The sequence below is a fragment of the Oryctolagus cuniculus genome, chromosome 19 (genome assembly GCF_964237555.1).
Source record: "Oryctolagus cuniculus chromosome 19, mOryCun1.1, whole genome shotgun sequence".
Taxonomy (NCBI): Eukaryota; Metazoa; Chordata; class Mammalia; order Lagomorpha; family Leporidae; genus Oryctolagus; species Oryctolagus cuniculus.
The window spans coordinates 65,499,885-65,519,420 of record NC_091450.1 but is presented as its reverse complement, the minus strand read 5'-3'; the positions used below and the strand labels follow the sequence as shown (position 1 = coordinate 65,519,420).

The 19,536-nt window shown below is 55.1% G+C and overlaps 2 pseudogenes; both read right to left on the bottom strand.

Annotated features, from left to right (window-relative positions):
• Positions 1–13,269, bottom strand: part of LOC138846902 (serine/threonine-protein kinase LMTK3-like) — a 34,813-nt pseudogene extending 21,544 nt beyond the window's left edge.
• Positions 13,270–13,281: 12 nt separating this feature from the next.
• On the bottom strand, positions 13,282–16,470 carry LOC138846901 (potassium/sodium hyperpolarization-activated cyclic nucleotide-gated channel 2-like; annotated as a pseudogene).
• Between the last annotated feature and the right edge of the window lie 3,066 nt (positions 16,471–19,536).

Below are 19,536 nucleotides of genomic sequence, written 5' to 3'. Positions count from 1 at the left end.
TATCAATATATATTAGCAGTCAATAATATTTCTATAAGCTACTAATGAACATTCTGGAACAGTACTTAAGAATGTGATACCATCCTGAGATAGGCATATTTCAGGGGACTAAGCTGCTTCTTGGGATTCCTACATCTCATGCTGAAGTATATAGTATTAAGTGCTACCATATTTCTGATCCAGGTTCCAGCTAACATACCTCGGACGCAGGAGATGATGATCCAAGTAGTTTGCTTCCTGTCAACCACATAGGAGACACAGATGGACTTCCACCTCCTGACGTTGGCCTGGCCCATCGCCAACTGTTGCAGGTAACTAGAGAGAACACTAGAAGTTAGAAGGTTTCTTTCTCTTTTTTATTCTCTCTCCTCCCGCTCCTTCTCCTCCTCTTCCTTTTCTTAATATTGTCACTCTATGTGGGGAGCAACTCGGACTAGACTAAGTTACTGGAATTAAGACTTATTTTATGCATCTGCTCTCCCACAATATGGCGCTGGGAGAGGAGGAAACAGCTTCTACACAGCTGCCTCCAGTTCAACCAATAAACAGCAGGACCTGCTCCTGATTGCAGGAGAGCAGCGTACTCAGCGTGTGGGTAGCAGAGTTGGGATTGATGGAAGAGGACTATAAAGGAGGAGAGAGACAACATGCACCAGGAACATCTAAGAGGAACATCTATCTGAAGGAACACCTGTGCAGCCCCCAAGAGAGCTGGCCGGTGGTAGGCCGCTCCCCCGCGGAAGTGGGGAAAGTGGCAGGGGGAACCACCCTCCATGGAGGTGGAAGGGTCGGTAGCCAACCCGGGAAGAACCAGCAGCAAACCTGGGAAGGGCCAAGCAGACGAAAGAACAGCGCAGGGTCCAGTGTCGTTCCTCCATGAAGAGGGGGAGCGACAACTCTACCTTTCAAATAAATAAATCTCTTTATAAAAGGCGTATGATAGCATCCAAAATAACAACAGAATGAGTGCATATCTCAGGAAAAAAATTTTAAAAAGCGATGCTGATTTCATAATGAACTCCACCACATAGAAGACAAATTTGAAATTAGTACTGATTTGAATTGACATGTTGCACTAACATACAAAAATTTTCACTAATTGTGTGAAATATTTTCAACATTACTGGTAATTTTTTTTACAGGCAGAGTGGACAGTGAGAGAGAGAGACAGAGAGAAAGGTCTTCCTTTTGCCGTTGGTTCACCCTCCAATGGCCACCGCGGCCAGCGTGCTGCAGCCAGCACACCACACCGATCCAATGGCAGGAGCCAGGTGCTTCTCCTGGTCTCCCATGCGGGTGCAGGGCCCAAGCACTTAGGCCATCCTCCACTGCACTCCCGGGCCACAGCAGAGAGCTGGCCTGGAAGAGGGGCAACCGGGACAGAATCCGGCGCCCCGACTGGGACTAGAACCCGGTGTGCCGGTGCCGCTAGGTGGAGGATTAGCCTATTGAGCTGTGGTGCTGGCCCAACATTACTGGCAATTTGAGAACAGTAAATAAAGGAGTAAAACAGTAAATAAAAATTTAAGAAATAACACTACACAAGCTGAACAATGCTTCTAACAACAGTGAAAAACAATTCAAGGGAATGGAGAATATGGAATCGTTGAATGTTGCTGATAGAGAGTAACGAAATAGTGCAGCCACTCTAAAAGCAACCTGGCAGCTTTTCAAAATGTCATAACAGAATTATCATATGTAGGGGTTGGCATTTGGTACAGCAGCTAAGATGCTAATCTGAGACACCTACACCCCACATTGGAGTATATTGCTTTATAGTTCTGTCTCAGTTCTTAATCCTGGCTTCCTGCTAGTGCACTCCTGAGAGACAGAAGATGATGGTTCAATTAGTTGGTTTCCTGCCACCCAGTTGGGAGACCTGGGTTGAGTTTCCAGATGCTGGCTTCAATCTGGCCCAGTCATGACTATTTTAGGTATTTGGGGAATAAACCAGGGAATGTGAGCTTTCTCTGTATGCCTATGTCTCTGTTTCTTTCATTTTCTGCCTTGCAAATAAAGAAATAAATATTTAAAAGGAGAATTAGCATATGATCCAGTAATTAAAATCTCACTTATATACCCAAAATACATGAAAACGTGGATCCACATAAAGGCTCACCACAGCCCTTATCACAGAGCTATATGTGAAAATAATCCAAGTATCTACCAATGACTGGAAAAAGTGTGATATTTCTTTATAATAGAAAACTCTTTAATAATCAAAATTACTTAAATGGTGATATGTTTCAAGAAGAGATCTCAAAATGATTAAGATTACAGAAAGAAATTAAACACAAAATAATGCATACTATATGGTTTTGATAGCCAGAAAACCAAAAATGGCTAATCTCTGGGCAGAGAGTATAGATTAATGGTGGTCCTTAGGTTGGTTGGGGATGACCATGCACTCCATGGTCAAGCAGCCTGTTGCACACAGAGAGGCAAGCAGCATGGAGTTTTGATTGTTTTATGGAAAATATACCCTTACCTTAAATTGGTCAAGGCTGTTTCTAGACCTTCACACCTCAACCACACTTAGTTAGTAAACAAAGTAAAACCTAATTTAGGAATTCATTTTTGATAGCGGGTCAGTTTCAGGCAATCACTAGCAACTACACACCAACCATGCTCAGAATATCAGAATGAGGTGGATACTTACCCTTAGCCTAATGAGCTTGATCTGTACTGTGCTTCCATGTGCCATTTGTAAACACTTCCCACATGGCCAAGCCCAGCTATGTGAACCTTTCCTGGCCCTGAGTGCTGCCAAGTCACAAGTCATTCTCTGTGCAGAAACACAAATTTCATTCCTCAAGTTTCTCTTCTAATAGTGTGCAATAGAGTGGGATTATAATTATAGAACCCATTCATACACTAAAATGCATGTAAGTTCCACTTATAGTGAGTATTGTGTTACATAGATCATGTCAAACTTTTTAAGCAAATGATTTCTAAAATATTAAAGTGATTCAATTAATCAAATATTCAAGCATCAGAACTAGAAAAAACTATGCATTAAAAAATATATTTATATATTTATTTTATTCATTTGTGAGGCAGAGGAACACAGTGGAGAGCTCCCAAACAGTGGTCCACTCCCCAGATACTTGAAACAGCTAGGGGCTTGGCCAGGCTGAGTGAGGAGCCAATAACTCAATCCAGAATTCCATGTAGGTGGCAGGGACACAAGTACTTTAGCCATCACCTGCTGCCTCACAGGATGCACACTACCAGCATGAAGCTGGAATCAGGAGCAGAGCTGGGACTCAAACCCAGTCACTCTGAAATGGAAAGGGAATGCTTCCAGTGTCACAGTTAGTGCCATTTAAAATACTTTCTATTGAAAACATTATTTATTTATTTGATCTAAGAAGGAGAGAGGGAGAGGGAGAGAGAGTGTGTGCTATTCATGTCTGATCTATTAAAAGGATAAGAAGGAAAGGGTGGAGGAAAAGGCACAGGTAGGACATGAATTGTGTTTAGAATGGTAACATAGGCAAAGAGAATAAAAAATTGCAAAATATAAGACTAGACATAAATCATGTCCAATATTACGAGCCAATAAAAATGGAAGTAAAGGGTACACTCTATAACTATGTTAGTGAAGTGGGGGAAACATGTAATGCTATGATCAAGGTTATTTGCTGAACTCTTTATTTACCTTAGGATTAATCTTATAAAGTAAACTTAAAATACATCTTTCTAAAAATTAAGAATGGAAATAGGAGAGAAAGGAGGAAGAAGTATAGAAGTATGTATAGGAGGAGGGTAGGGTGGGGAAAATCACTATCTTCCTAAATCTGAATATATGAAATGCAAGACATTTGTATACCTTCAATAAAATTTCAAAAAGAATATCCTTTCTCAAATAAAGCTCAAAAAAACCCACAATGTTATATAAAGTTTTTTTCACAGCATCTCTGTCTATGCATGAAGGGACTTTTACATTGCTCTCTTCCTGGTAATAATGCTGCATTGTCATAAACTCATTCCACAAGAATTATGTCACCTAGAACTGATAATAATATCAAAATTCATTACTATAACATGTGTAAATTTACAATTTTCTTTTTCTATTTTTTATTTTTCTAATTTTTTTTTTAAATTTTTAATGTGAAAACATTTTATGTAGTTTATATATACAGATTTAGGAGCATAGCTACCCCATACTCCCCCCCACCCACACACCCACCCTCCATTCTCCTTCCTTTCTTATTCATTCTTTTAATCAACTTTCAGTTTATTTTAATCCTACAGAAAATAAAGACTTCAAAAATTGTAATAAGATAAAAAAACAATTCTTCAACAGCAGAGATAAGGGCTCTAAACAATCATTGAACCTTACAATGTCAATGTAAATTTTTGGTACTATATTAATGATCACAGATCAGGGAAAACATATGGTATTTGTCCTTGGAGGACTGGCTTATTTCATGAAGTATAAGGGTGTCCAGTTTTATCCATTTTGCTGCAAAAGACAGGATTTAATTCTTTTTATAGCTGAGTACTAGCCCATACTAAATATATACCACCGTTTATCCCATCATCCATTGATACATTGATACATCCATTGATTTGATATCTTAGATATTTGAATTTATCTACAGTAAACATGGGAGTACAGATAACTCTTGCATATGCTGTTTTCATTTTGTTTGGTAAATTCTCAGGCATGGGTTGGCTGGGTCATATGGTAGACTTATTTTCATATTTGTGAGATATACTGTCTTTGACAGTGGCTGTATTAGTTTACATCCCCACCAATAATGGATGAGGAAATCTTATTATAAGGGGAAAGCTGTTATAATCCAAAATTGTACTTTCAAAATTTATATTAAATAAAGTTTATATTTATTAAATTTTATATTAATATTATATTAATATTTATATTTATTAAATAAAGTTAAAAAATAAAAGTAAATTAAAAAAGAAAGTTGACTACAATATGTCATGGTGAAGATCTTTTCTGATCACGTCTCTTAAGAGTTCTATGTACATCCCATACTTGGATTCCCTTTCTTTCTCCAAATTAGGAAAGTTTTCTGTTATTATTTCACTGAATAGCCCTTCTAATCCATTCTCTCTTTCTACATATTCACAAAGACTCAATTGTTGGGTTGTTTCATATTATCCAATAAATCTCCAATGCTGTTTTTAATTTTTCTAATTTATTTTTTATTTGGTCTTACCATTTCCAAAGATTTTTGCCCTAGCACAGATATTCATCCTTCTGCTAACCAAGTCTGTTGATAAGAATTCCCATTGTGGCTGGCTCCACGGCTTACTAGGCTAATCCTCTGCCTGTGGCGCCAGCACTCCAGGTTTTAGTCCCGGTCGGGGTGCCGGGTTCAGTCCCGGTTGCTCCTCTTCCAGTCCAGCTCTCTGCTGTGGCCCAGGAAGGCAGTGGAGGGTGGCCCAAGTGCTTGGGCCCTGCAGCCGCATGGGAGACCTGGGGGAAGCACCTGGCTCCTGGCTTTGGATCCGTGCAGCACGCCGGCCATAGTCGCCATTTGGGGAGTGAACCAATGGAAGGAAGACCTTTCTCTTGGTCTCTCTAACTCTGCCTGTCCAAAAAAAAAAAAAAAAAAAAAAAAAAAAAAGAATTTCCATTGTAGTTTATTTGATTTATTGACTTCTTCATTTCTAATATTTGTTTCATTTCTCTTCAATCTTACAGGAAAAGTTTCCCTGTCATGTATGGATTTCTTTAACTCATGAATTTGTTTCCCACATCATCACTCTCCTGAATTCCTTTTCAGGCATTTCATCAATCTCTTTGTCTTCACATTTTTATTTGAAGTGTTGCTGTGTTCTTTTGGGAAAGTCATATTGTCTTCCTTATTCTTGCTTCTTGTATTTCTGCATTATTTTCAGATTTATCAATATACTTGTTGTTTTTCTCCTCTGATGGACTTTATACTTGAATTATGTCTCTGTGACTAAGTTGAGTGTCTGTTCTTTAAGTGAATACCAGAGGCATCTGCTAGGTGTGGCCAGTGAACTCTGGTGAAAGCTCAAAAGTATGGTGAGAATCCAGGATGACACCCAAGATGGGCATGTCAGCAGGGCAGATGGTGATCATGCCTGTTGGTGTAATCTCAGTCTCACCTCCTCTACTATTCCAAGGTGATCAATGACTGGGGTGATCCCACAACGGGTACAACACCCATCCATGCTGGCACATGAACTGCATAACGGATCTGTGTGGTACTCAGTGTAAGCAAGGAACCTTTGGCAGTGACCCAGCCTACGCCATCAGGGACCTCTGAGCCTCTGATGCCACAGTGTTTGCCCAGAGACCCAGATACACCCTGTGCCCTATCATGCAGTCACAGTATTCCCGCAGTCACAGCTACGGGGTGCTGACCTGCATGTCTGTCCTGTCCAAAGAGAGAGCAAAGAGGTTCTCCGAGCCAGCTGCTCATGGGTGCTCTGCCTTGGGATTTTGAGTCTTGGAACCTGTGATATGTGGACAGGAAGGGGGCACCTCACAGTCCTATGTGGTTGCCTGGTCTCTAGTCTAACCCTTCAAGTGAAAGTCAGTGGGTAATGTGAAGTTTTCCCTCACAAAATCCCCTGCACAAAAGCAAGCACCACCTCTACTGGTGTCAAGAGGGCACCTTTGTCAGGAGCTTGAAGAAATAAATGCCTTTTCTTTCACTGGATTAGGTGGATAAGATGCCCTCTGTTAGGGCTCCATTCCAGACTCAGTGTGGTCTGCAAAGCTCTTCCCCATACAAAATCACCAATGGCCTAGGCTGCGCAGTCTCTTCACACTGCGATTTCCGAAGCTGGCACCTCCTCCAGTCCCTGGCTGCGGGAGTCATGGGAGGTGTCCCCACTCATTGCTACAGGTCTGCACCTTCCCCACTACCTCTGCATCCCTCTTCCTTCTGTAGAGTTTTCACTGCAACTAGTCCCTGGGGATGCACTGCCTCTGCTTTTCTTCTGCTATTTTCCTGTAGTCAAAAGCAGCCATCTTTTCCCCATTCAGACATCTTGGAGTCTGCAATTTTTTTTCATTATGGAATTGGGCTTGTGTGCCATCACACGTTTTATAAAGACATATATGTGCTTTATTTAAATATAAAGAAATGAAAAAATGATAGTAGTAGGGATAATCAAATAAAACATGACTGGTATTCATCAAACAGCTCCAATTATTTTCATTAGTTTTATTACTGAGGAATTTGAACACTGGCTTCATGAACAGTTTTTCATGTTTAATGACTATTTGTATTTTTTATAATATTCCAGTCCTATGTCTTCTCCTTCTCCTTCTTCTTTTTCGACAGGCAGAGTTAGACAGAGAGAGATACAGAGAAAGGTCTTCCTTCCTTTGGTTCACCCCCCCAAATGGCTGCTACAGCTGGTGCACTGCACCGATCCGAAGCCAGGAGCCAGCGCACTGCACTGATCTGAAGCCAGGAGCCAGGTGCTTCCTCCTGGTCTCCCATGCGGGTGCAGGGCCCAAGCACTTGGGCCATCCTCCATTGCCTTCCTGGGCTACAGCAGAAAGCTGGACTGGAAGAGGAGCAACCGGGACAGAACCGGTGCCCCAACCAGGACTAGAAATTGGAGTGCCGGCGCCACAGGCAGAGGATTAGCCTAGTGAGCCACGGCACCGGCCCTGCCTTTTTATTCTACCAAACTGTTTTTTTTTCTCATCAGTTATTAAGAAAATAACTTTCATTATTTTGCCATGGTTTTAACTGCCAATCGCTGTTATCCTAGAAGTATTTGAGGGGCTGGCACCGTGGCTCACTTGGTTAATCCTCCACCTGCAGCACCAGCATCCCATATGAGCACCAGCTTCTAGTCCCGGCTGCTCCTTTTCCAGTCCAGCACTCTGCTGTGGCCCGGGAGGGCAGTGGAGGATGGCCCAGGTGCTTGGGCCCCTGCACCTGCATGGGAGACCAGGAGGAAGCACCTGGCTCCTGGCTTTGAATCGGCACAGCACCAGCCATGGTGGCCATTTGGGGAGTGAACCATTGGAAGGAAGACCTATCTCTTTGTCTCTCTCTCTCTCACTGTCTATAGCTCTACCTGTCAAATAAATTTTTTTAAAGTAGTATTTGAAAGCAAGTATGACATACTATATCATTTATTTTGTACATGTTTCAGTATTTACCACTAAAGGATAAAAAAGTACAATAATCTCACTTGAAATTCAATCCCCTGCTTTCCAGGTTCCCCACCTGGTGGAAGAGGCAGAAGGTCAAGTCCCTGTGAAAGGAGACCATCTTGCACTTCCCCTCCAGAGCCCTGTCCTCGGGCTCATTGGCTGCACGCAGAGACTTGAGCAGCCCCTGCATTGGCAGGCCCTGTCCACAACGGCACTGCTCACCACCACAGGCACCAGGGCTGCCCACAACGTCCCAGGGCCATGTGGCCCTGCACCGCACCCACTGTCACTGCCACTGTGTCCCCCTCCTAGTCCTTGTCCTCATCCTCCCTGTCCTCTGCTAGCCCTGAGGACCCTGCCCCGCTGGCCTCCCCGCAAGCTGCCCTGGCATTCATGACCTTCCATGGGGGTCACCGCAGCCCAGGCCTGGGAACTGCGTGAGCACGAGCGGTGGCAGTGCCAGTGAGAGCCGCAAGAGCTTGGCTGCTAGGGGAGAGATACAGTGAGCCCTTTGAACCACAGAGACTGAGGCAGGCCTCCAGGCCTGGCTGTGCTCCAGTAAGCCCCCAGCCTCCATTCCCTAGCCACAGCTCCCAGCAGCAGCCAGCGCTCTGTCCAGGGGCCCTCAGTCTCTGTGCCCTGTACCTCTCTCTGGCCACAGGCATCACCCCCCCATTCCTCTCACCTCTGAACCCATGCCTGCCAGGAACTTGCTTTCCTAAGGCAAGCCCTGCTTCTCCACCAGCTGGGGGCTTTTGAAGCCCCCAGACCCTCTCACTGTGGCAGGGAGACAGAGATGGAGCTGAACTCTTGGGAGGGCTCAGTCAGTGCCTGTGAAGTTAATGGATGAATAGTGCCCACAGTGACACTGGCTCTCAGATGCCAAAGCTGGGTTGTCCAACAGTCTGTAGGCCCCTCCTCTGCCCTAGCAGCCCCTGGTCTCAGGTCCCCACAGGAGGAAACCCGGCTTCGAATCCCAAGCCTGCCTTACTCACTTGCCGAGCGTCCCTGGCCAATCAGATCCTCCCGTGTCCTCACTGCCAATGAACAGGGCTACTCAGTCCTCCATCACTGCATAAATGAACTTCAGGCCTGTAGGGGCAAGATTGGGACAAGATGAGATTCCAGGTTGGGGGGGAGCATGGATGCAGACCAGGTCACTGTCCCCTCACTCCTGACCTTCTGCTCCTTGGCAGATGCACCTTGTTGGTGCCCAACTCAGTGCCCTTGACCCGACACCTGGACGCCCTCCCCTGGGTTGTGTATGGCTTCCTCCCTCCTGTCCACCTTTCCTGATGCCACCTCAGGGTGATGGGGTCCTGGGGGTGCCACAGAGGAGCAACAGGGGCTTGGGGGACCCCAGAAAAGAGTTGGGGTGACAGCCCTTAGAAATCAGGAAGGCCTCCCAGGAAACGGAACTGTGGGTAAGGTCTCGGAGGATGCATAGGAGTTCACCCAGTAAGAAAAAATAGGCCAGCACCAGCCTCTGCCCACCCAGGTCTGCAGCTGCTCCAGCTTTTGACAACACAGCTGGCCCCACGCTGCCCACTGTGGCCTGGTGAAGGTGCAGAGGAGACAGAGGCCTGTGCCCAGCCCCTTCCTGGCTCTCACCCTCCAGCCACAGGCTCACCTGGAGAGGAGAGCCCAGGCGTCCCCAGGACAGACAGGAGCTGCCATCGCCTTCCAGGGATTCTGGGGGCCACCTCCCCCATGTTCACCTCTAGATGGGGGCCTCTGTCTCCTCTGACACAGTCCCCCAGGGGCGAAACGCTCCTGCGTCCTTAGCACAACTGCCTTTCCAGGGAAGGCACTGCTGTGCCCCAGCTCACCAGGGCCGACGCAGCTGGCAGCTCGGTGCCTGGCACACTCCCCACTCCCACCTCGAGGCTGGCACAGTGGGCAGACACCTGAGTCCCCTACAGTTTCCCCCAGAGGCCCACAAGGCCCAGGATGTGCTGCCTCTGAGTTGGCTGCAGCCATGGGGAAAACAAACAGCACTCTGGCTTAAAAGGAGGAAAGAGCGGAGGTGGGCTTCCTGAGAAGGAGCTGCCCCTCGGGACTGGGCGGTTTCTCTGGAGCCGAGCTGGCCCAGTCCTTGTTCCTATGCTGTCTGGCCCCTGTGGGCAGCTGAGCTGCAGCCCCTGACATGTGGGAGTGGCAGTGGCTGAAGCAGGTGGGCTTTGCATGCTCTGGTTCATCTCACTCCTTTAACCGCAGCCCTGGGAGGGAGGCGCTGTCCTGACCATCTGTCCTGGCAGATAGAGAAACTGAGGCATGCAACAGGAAGAACATGGGCCCCAGGCGGCAGAGCTAGAGCAGGACTGAGCCAGGGTAGTTGTGGCTTTTGGGTCTGCCATGCCCGGCCTGCCCAGCCTCCAGGCTCTGCTCCCCCTCCCCCAACCAGGGCCGCCACCTGAGCTCCTTAAGGCCTTCTCACCTTTGATCTGCTGGCTGTTCCGCTGTGGGGGTCCCAAGTCCAAGTATCCATGCTTCCCCCTGCCGGACCATGGCATCCCGGGGCCCTGCCTCTGAGGCTTGGGAGGGTTCCCGTCTCCACTGGGTGCACTGTCCAGGCCTTGCTGTCTGGGATCCGGGCTCTCCCTCTGACACCACCTCTGGCCTGGCTCTAGGGGTCGCTGGCTCCGGCCTCCTCAGCTGTGCTTCTGGGGACCGCGGCTGCTGCCGCTGCGGAGGCCTCCTGCTCTCTACTCATCTGACCTTTGCGTCCACATCATCCCCGTGCCCACAGCGGCCCGGCCCCCACTCTTGAGGTCCAGCCTCCCGGCCCCGGGAGCTCTCGGCGCCCCCTCCCCCCAGTCTCGTGGGCTCTCATCTAGGTCCCGGCTTCAGCGTCCCATTCCTGGTGGCTGGGCCAAGAGGGCCAGGGCTGTCCCCGCGCTGCTCTGGGGTGAAGCCGCCATGCCTGCTGTGGGGGCTCTCTCCGGCGAGTGCTCTGAATCTGGTCCCTATTCTCCTCCATCTTCTGCCAGGTCCTGGGGCTCCCCGCGCCCGTCTCTGGTGGCTTCTTCGCTCCTGGGCAGTCTCAGGCCCCCATTCTCTGACGCTTTCTCCTCCCTCCTTGGGGGCGTCAGCTCCCTATTCTCCAGTGTTTGCTCTCTAGGGGGACCCTGGGCCCCCATTCGCCGCCGCCTCCTTCCCCTCATCGGGGACTCTCTGTGCCCCACTCTCCAGTGCTGTCGCACCATTCACGGGACGCCTCAGACTTGGGGCTCTCTTCCCGCTACCCAGGGCTGGCAGGTCCATGTTCAGGCCCCCGGGCTTTCTGTTCCCGGGGCCTCTCCCGGCCTTCCTGGGTCCTGCCTCCCGGGGTGTCCGCCCCTTGTCCCCTAGCAAGTTCCTTGTCAAGTCCTCCCGCAGGGACATCAGCAGCTGCTCTGTGCTCACTTGGACTACGAAGGTCAGCTTCTCCTGGGACCCCAGGAGCAGGAAGGGACCCTGGTCTGTGGGCGGCCGGGGCGCTCCTGGGTCGGGTGGCTCGGGGGAGCCCATGGCAGAGGGGCCCCTTCCTCCTCCTCGGCCGCCCCTCACCTAGGAAGACTCCCCTCAGGGGGAGAAAAGGGTCTTGGTCTCGTAGCCGCTGTCCCCTGGCTTGGGAACCCGAGAGAACGGGCCTGAGCTGGGATTGGCCATGGGGTGGGGGGTTCGGGGGACGCAGCCAGGTCCGCGGGTGCCTGGGAAGGTGGTAGCGGTGGCGGCGGCGGGGGGGGATGGCCGAGGAGTGGGAGGTGGCCCCCGCTCGGGGTACTGGGGGCTGCTGCTTTCATGAGCAGGTCCAGAAACACAGGGGGGCTGGGGGAGGTTGGCCAGGGAGCCCTGTTCTGCCCACAGGGAGGAGTCGTCCTCGGTGCAGGGTGGGGACAGCCAACTGCAGGGTGCCCCCTCCAACTGCCAACCGCCAACCGCCCACAACTTAATGAGGCTCCAGCGGCTGGCAGGAGCAGGCCCCCTTGCGGCTGCACAGGGGGCACTGCACGGGCCCTCGAGGCTGGGGGAGGTTGGCCAGGGAGCCCTGTTCTGCCCGCAGGGAGGAGTCGTCCTCGGTAGGGGGTGGGGACAGCCAACTGCAGGGTGTCCCCTCCAACTGCCAATGGCCAACCGCCCACAACTTAATGAGGCTCCAGCGGCAGGCAGGAGCAGGAGGCCCCCTTGTGGCTGCACAGGGACACGGCAGGGGCCCTCGCGGCTGGGGCTTCCCCGCAAGGGTGCTGCTGTCCTCGCGGGAGAGCTGCCCTCCTCCTCCTCACTCCCCCAGCACTTCGGCAAAGTCTCCCGCCAACGTCTTCCCCGCGCCCCAGCCCCTGGGAACTCAGCTGCTCAGCAGGAAGCTGCCTGATGCGGAGGACTGGGCCGCCGGGAAGGGCTGAGGCACCGGAAGAAGGGGAAGGCCACTAGCTGGGGGACCACGGGAGGGGCCTGAGGGGCATGCGGGGCAGGCACGCCTGGGTCCAGAGGGTCCCAATCATTGGGGAAGAAGGGCTCCGGGTGGGAGCCGCGCTCCTACAGGCGCATGTAGCACTCGCTGCTCACTGAGGGGCTGCGGGCACTGATGACGGGAAGCACGCTAGGTGTGGACAGCGCCTTGTAGACGGGATCCGAAGGGTTGGCATGGGGGCCCGGGGGCGCAGACGCGGGCTGCCAGGGGGCGCTACGCCGCCCCGCCCCAGCCCGCCCCCCGCCGAGCCATCTCCCACAGCACTGGAGGTTCAGGCCGCGGCTGCTCTCAGAGATCCTTAGCACCTCATTGGGGTCAGCCCCGGGGAAGCCATCATCCCGAAGCAGGAACTGGACGAGAGGTGCCGGGGCGCCGCAGGCCTCACATGTGGTCCCGCCCCGCCACCTCCCAGGCCACCCTGGTGCCCTGGACTCCCAGTCCTGCGAGGCATGGTGGGAGTGGGGTCCCTTTGGGTCCAGGGCTGGAGGCGGGACTACAGGGCGAGGGGACTGTCCCTGGTCCCCCTTCTAACCTCAGCTTCCCCAACACCCTGGCCCTGCCTCACCCTGGTCCCCATCAAGGTCAAGACCCTGGCTGGAGGCCCTCATGGCTCCATCCCTACAGCCAGAAGCCTGCCTCTGCAGCTGGGGCCACCACTGCCTCCTTCCACCCCTGCCAGTGTGCCCCTCATACCCCTGCCCAATCAGAGCCCCACCCTCACCTCCTCCCACTGGTGTGTGCACAGGCCCCGCCCCCACCTCCCACTAGTGCGTGCATAGGCCCCGCCTTCACGAGGCTCCACCCCTGAGGCCCCTCCCCACACCTCCCACTGGTGCTGCACAGACCCTGCCGCAAACCTCTTTCCACTGGTTTGAGTACACGCCCCACCACCAAGAGGCCCCGCCCAGCCCCTCCTCCCACTGGTGCTGCAAGGCCACGCCCCGAGGCCCCGCCCCGCCCCTCTTCCCCACACTGGTGGATGTAGCCGTGACAGCCACAGCAGGTGCAGCAGGCTGAGGATCTTGGTGAAGCTCATGATGTGCAGGGTGCACGCCATCTTGTAGACCTCAGAGTCGATGCCCTTCTCCACGATGAGGAAGATGTAGTCCACGGGGATGGAGGACACGAAGACCATCAAGAACCACGTGTGCAGGTACCTGCACTTGATCTTTTCAGGGTCCAGGATGATCTCCGTGTTGTCCTCCACCACGATGCCCGTGCGGAAGTTGAGCACCAGGTCAAGGAGGAAGAAGGTGTCAGAGACCACGTTGAAGACGATCCAGGGGGCAGTGGTCTCCTCCTGAAGAAGGTGATGCCCTAGGGATGTTGATCAGGTTGCCCACCATGAGCAGCAGCATGGTGAAGTCCTGTAAAACCTGCGGAGGAAGGCCCAGGCCTGCGTGCCTGGACAACCAAGGATGGGGAGTCCCCCGCCCCCGCAGTGCTGACCACGTCTGGACCTCACCAAGGCGGTGCCTCTGCTCCCCTGCCGGTGCTGACCACCCCAGGACAACATCAAGGGTGGGGGCTGCAACCCTCCCCCCCAGCGCTAACCACCTCTGGACCTCACCAAGGCCAAGGGCACTCTGCACACAGAATATCACAAGGCCTGAAGGACAGCTGCCCCCAGGAGTAGGGGTGGGGAGGGCCCTGGGCACTGGCTCAGAAGGCGCTGGTGCAGATGGACCCAGCCCGTCTGGAGTCAGGGCCGAGGTGCCTGTCCAGGGTGTGGAGAAAGGTGAGAGGCTGAGGCCCATGGGACTTGGCATTGGCTCCGGCAGCCGCAGGGACAGGAACGATGGGCAGTATCCCGACAGCCCAAGGTCCACCCCAGGACTCCACCTGGGGACAGAAGAGGCCCCGCCTCCCCGGGCAGATGGCAGGCTGGGAGAAAGCACCTGGCAGGGACGAGCACAGGTCCGTCGGCGATGGGGAAAACACCATCAACCCCCCAGGGGGGACACCAAGTGTCCTCCCAGAGCCGGGGCGGTCACTCCACTGACAGCATCCTGGAGCACTGGGCACGGGGCCAGGACAGGAGCCTACGTACCAGGGACGTGCTCACAAGGGACAGCACCTGACAGGCTGCCTGGCTGGGAGAAGCTTCCCTCCGGCTGGTGGCTTGGGGTTCAGGGTTCAACCCCAGGGGCCCCGGTGTCTGCCAACAACACAGTGGACAGTAAGCATGGGAAGAGTGGGTGCCTGGCGGCCTGCCAGCCCCTCCCGGGTGCTGCCCCCCCAGCATCATCTGCCTAAACTCCTGGGGCTCCGCTTCCACAGCTTTGGGTTTTCAGTTTCTGCACAGGTTCACAGGCCAGGTTCTGTTCACACGAGTGTCCTGCCCAGGTCAAGGAACCCACGGCTGTGTCACGGCCCCCATGTCTACCATCCTGCTGCTCCGGGGCCTCACCACATCCTGACCACGTCCTTCCCACTGGGGCCCCGAGTAATCAAGACAGGCCATGAAGGGGCTGGTGCTGTGGCTTAGCGGGTAAAGCCACCGCCGCCTGCAGTGCCAGCATCCCATTTGGGCACCGGTTCAAATCCTGGCTGCTCCACTTCTGATCCAGCTCTCTGCTATGGCCTGGGATAGTAGTAGAAGATGGCCCAAGTCTTTGGGTCCCGGCACCCACATGGGAGACCTTGAAGAAGCTTCAGGTTCCTGGCTTTGGATTGAGACAGCTCTGGCCATTGTGGTCAACTGGGGAGTGAACCAGTGGATGGAAGACCTCTCTCTCTCTCTCACTCTGCCTCTCCTTCTCTCTGTGTGTAACTCTTTCAAATAAATAAATCTTTTTAAAAAAATCCACGGGGCGGGCATGTGGCACGGGGCTGGCTGTTGGAGGCATTTCAGGAGTGAACCAAGGGATGAGGTGGTCTCCCTTTCTCTGCCTTTCAAGTAAAGTGAAAACAGGTAAAACTTTTTAAAAAACAAAGCCTGAGAAATTAAAAAGAAAGAAGCTACAAACAGCAAGGAGACAGGGCCGCAAGAGGAGGAGCACCATGGGTCTGAGCTCCACCTGCGGCCCAGGCTGCTCCTCTCACACGCCTCTTGCTGGGGGGCCGTACGCTGAACACCTGCCCTCGAAGGCCAGCACACCTGGGCCCGCGGGAGCCCCTGCGCACAAGGCTTCCCTGCACAGGGAGACGTCTCCAGAGAGCCATCTCGGCCCAGCACCGGCCAGGCTGCCAGCCCTCTGTGCCGGGCCCCCACTCCCCCGCTGCAGCCTGCTGGCCTGGCCGCCTGGCCCCCTGCAAACTCCCCGCCGTCCGGCACCGAGGGACCCTCGCCTCCATCGCAACCGCCCCCACCCGCCCAGCCCGTCTCGGAGTAGTTACAGCCCCACGGCCCTGGGTCAGTGTGCAGTGTCAGTCTTTCCCACATAAAAAGACGCCCACCGGGCACCCAGGAGGGCAGAAGGCTCCCAGCGTCTGAGGTCCAAGTCGAGCCGGTCTGGCTTCCCCCACTGGGCCCGAACGCCAGGAAGCCAGGGACACAGACTCAGGTTAGGCCCCACCCCAGCCCCACCCCTCCAAAGCCCGCCCCAGTGGCCCCACCTACTTCCAGGGCCCGCTCCCACTGGCCCTGCCTTCCATGCCCTGCCCCAAGCTGCTTGTCCGGTTGCAAAGAGCCTGGGACGCCCGCATCCTCCCTCTCTGCAGGTCCCAGCCTCTGGGGAACACCTGTCTGCCTCTCCGTTTCGGTCAAATAGTTTTTAAGTAAAGCAAACTAAGTTGGCAACCGAGTCGTTTTCAAACCATGCAGTGGTTTGCGGGCCTAGAACCGAGGGAGAGACAGAGGGTGTGGAGCTTCATGGGAACACTGGTGGTGGGGGCTCAGAGACTCTCCCAGAGCCCTGGTGGGGGGGGTCAGGGACTCTCCGGGAGTACTGATGGGGGGATCAGGGACTCTCCGAGAGCACTGGTGGGGGGGTCAGGGACTCTCCCGGAGCACTGGTGGGGGGGGGGGTCAGGGACTCTCCGGGAGCACTGGTGGGGGGGTCAGGGACTCTCCCGGAGCACTGGTGGTAGGGGTCAGGGACTCTCCGAGAGCACTGGTGGGGGGATCAGGGACTCTCCGGGAGCACTGCTGGGGGGGAGGGTCAGGGACTCTCTGGGAGCACCGGGGGGGGGGGGTGGAGAGGGTCAGGGGCTCCACACAGGATTTGGGGTTGGGGGAAGAGGGTCGGGGGCTTCATGGTAGCACTGATGGGGAGGCTGAGGAGCTTCATGGGAGCTTGGGGGTGGGGCAGAGGCCGCCCAGGGCAGCCGTCCCATGGCTGAGCAGGCATCCATGAGCAGGGCTGGGCCTGAACCCACCGCCCTAGCTCAATGCAGGCAGAGGAAGGCCCGGATGTTGTCCTGGGCAGGAGCTCCCACAGGCCCCGCCCCTCCCCCAGCACGGCCCAAGTGGTGCCTGGCAACTACCTCAGGGTCGGATCCTGAGGAAATCACCCAAAAGAAAGACAAAATCATTGAAAAGCAATTTATACCCAGGCATGCACAGCAGCTCTGTCTGCGAGAGCCAGAGGCTGGCCAGGGCCCAACTCAGGCTGGCCCGGGCTGGCCACTGCCCACCAGTGACCTGGGCACTGCGGGGGTGGGGGCAGAAGCTTCTGGTCCCAGAGACAGGGCCATGGGGAAGCACCTGCGATGTTGGGAAGACCCAGCCCTCACTTCAACCCCCACTGTGTAGCCTAGACCAGCCACTTTCCTGCTCAGGCCCCTGGGTCACCATCTGGCCTTGGGAGCTCCCTGACCCCAAAGGTCATCTGGCCCCATGGCAGCTGGCTGATCAGACACCAGCTCGGGTGATGGAGGGGAAATTGAGGTGCATCAGGCCGTGAGGGGTCAGCTCGCAGCTCTGCTGCTCAGCCCCAGGGGTCCTCAGCTCCTGCTGAGACCCCAGCATGGAGACCAGGTCCTCCCCGCGGGGTGTGAGGTTGGAGTGGTGCGGGAGGCAGCCAGGAATCAGGGAGTAAATCCTGGAGGGATTAGAGGGATTAGGGTCTGAGCTGGGGCTGCACAGCAGGTGTCACAGATTAAGAGACAGAGATGCCACCTCCCCTGCCAGGGACACTCACTGGCCAGAGAAGCCTGGGGCAGCAGCAGCGATGAGACCATCCTGGGGCACCACAAGCAGGGGTGGGGGGGCGCAGGGCTGTGGCTCAGGTGCCCTGGGATGGCTGGATGTGGGGTGAGGGTCAGAGGCTGGGCAGCAGGAAGCTGAGCAGGGACCCCTAGGTCACAGTAGGGCAAGTTTCCCGAGCAGGGAGTTGGGGAAGAAACAGGGGAGCAGGGCCCCCAGCCACCCTGATCCCTCCTTCCACACTCCCTAGGAGAGGCTGGTGACTGACCCCTGCCATGGCCACCCAGCAGCCACCGTGGGAGACTGGAGGATGTGGCCCCTGCCCCCTGTCTTTCAGCAGCGTGGCACATATGTGCTGTGGACTGGAAGAGGCCCACGTAGAGCTGCAGGGTGGGCAGAGCTGGGGCCAGGACCTTCCCCTATAGAAGGAGGCCCACCAGTCAGCGCAGCTCTTGTTCGCAGTCCACCACTTTCTGGCTGTGGAACATGCACAGCGAGAATTTGACACCAGGCTGCAGGAGCGCGCCCAGTTGGCGCTGCATGAAGCTGACCTGGCTGCCGCGCGGTTCCCCTGCCCGCCCCCCCCCCCCGCCTCCTCGCTGCCTCCTCCGCCGGCCCCGCGCCAGCGGTCACCCCGCTGCACGAGACCACCACCTTGGGGCCTCGCGATGGGCCCTCGGGGCCCGCGGGGTTGTACTGCGGCTCGCCGCGCCCGCCCGCACTCGCCATTCGGGCTGCCCTTGGCCGCACTAGCCGCGCCGGGGGTGCCCAGGCCGCCGCACCAGCTGTCGCGGCTACGGAACCGGGCACGTGAGCCGCCCTCGTGAGCTGCCCTGGGGCCCTTGGCCTCGGGCCGGGCCGGGCAGGCTCCGCTAGGGGCGCGGGGTCAAGGGGGCGGCGCGGGCAGCGGAGACTGCTGCTGGGGGGGGGGGGCGCGGGCTGCGGCGGAGGCGGTGCTGGGGTCTCGCCCGGACTCTCCCCGGGCCGCCCGCCGCCCCCGCGCGCGTCCATAGCGAGGCGGCACCGGGCAGTGTGGAGCGGAGCAGCCGCTGCCGCCACCACCACCGGCCCGAGCCTGAGGGAGGGAGGCGGAGTCTCGATGGCGGGGCTGAGGTTGGGGGCGGTCGCCCCGCCTCTGCCTACACCCCCTGCCCGCGCGCCGCGCTCTGAGGAGGAAACTGAGGCCGCTGGGTCGGACGCCCAAGGTTATGCAGCCCTGGGCCCCCGGAGGCAGCCGAGGGGAAATTGAGGCCCGCACCGCCGAGCGAAGGACAAGCACAAGGTTATGGCTCGGCCAGCAAATTTCCGCCACAAAAGTGCGTTCATCGCGGCCATCAGTTGTGCTCTGGGCACAGACTCCTGAGGTATGCGGGGAGGGCAGGCCACTGGGGGACCCGTGGGTCTCCCCCTCCCCAGGACCTGCGCAGTGGGGAACCGAGGAAGAGTCCAGCACGAAGACGGTGGTGGTCGTGGTTATCACGGGCTCTGGAGACCCCCCTACCCCCGCAACAGTGCGCTGGAGCCCAGCGAGGACCTTGACGGGGTGCCAGGGCCACAGGGCTCAGCCCCTGGGTCTCCCCCTCTTCCCAGCCTCTGGGGCTGAAGCCAGGGACCCCAGTGATCTTGGCCTCCTCCCCTGGCTCCCACAGAATGGGTGAGGAAGGGGCAGTGAGGAGTCTGCCACTCAGCAGGTTGGAGCCTACCCCCACCCCCCCACCCCCGCCACCTGTGGTCCTGCTGGGCCACCAAGGTGTTACCTGCTGGGGTCTGTTTCCAAGGGTAGAAGTTCAAGAGGTCCCTGCACCTGCAGATGCCGGCCGGGTGCAGAGGATGTGTGGGCTGGCGTGCCATCCCGTGCCCTGCCGGACT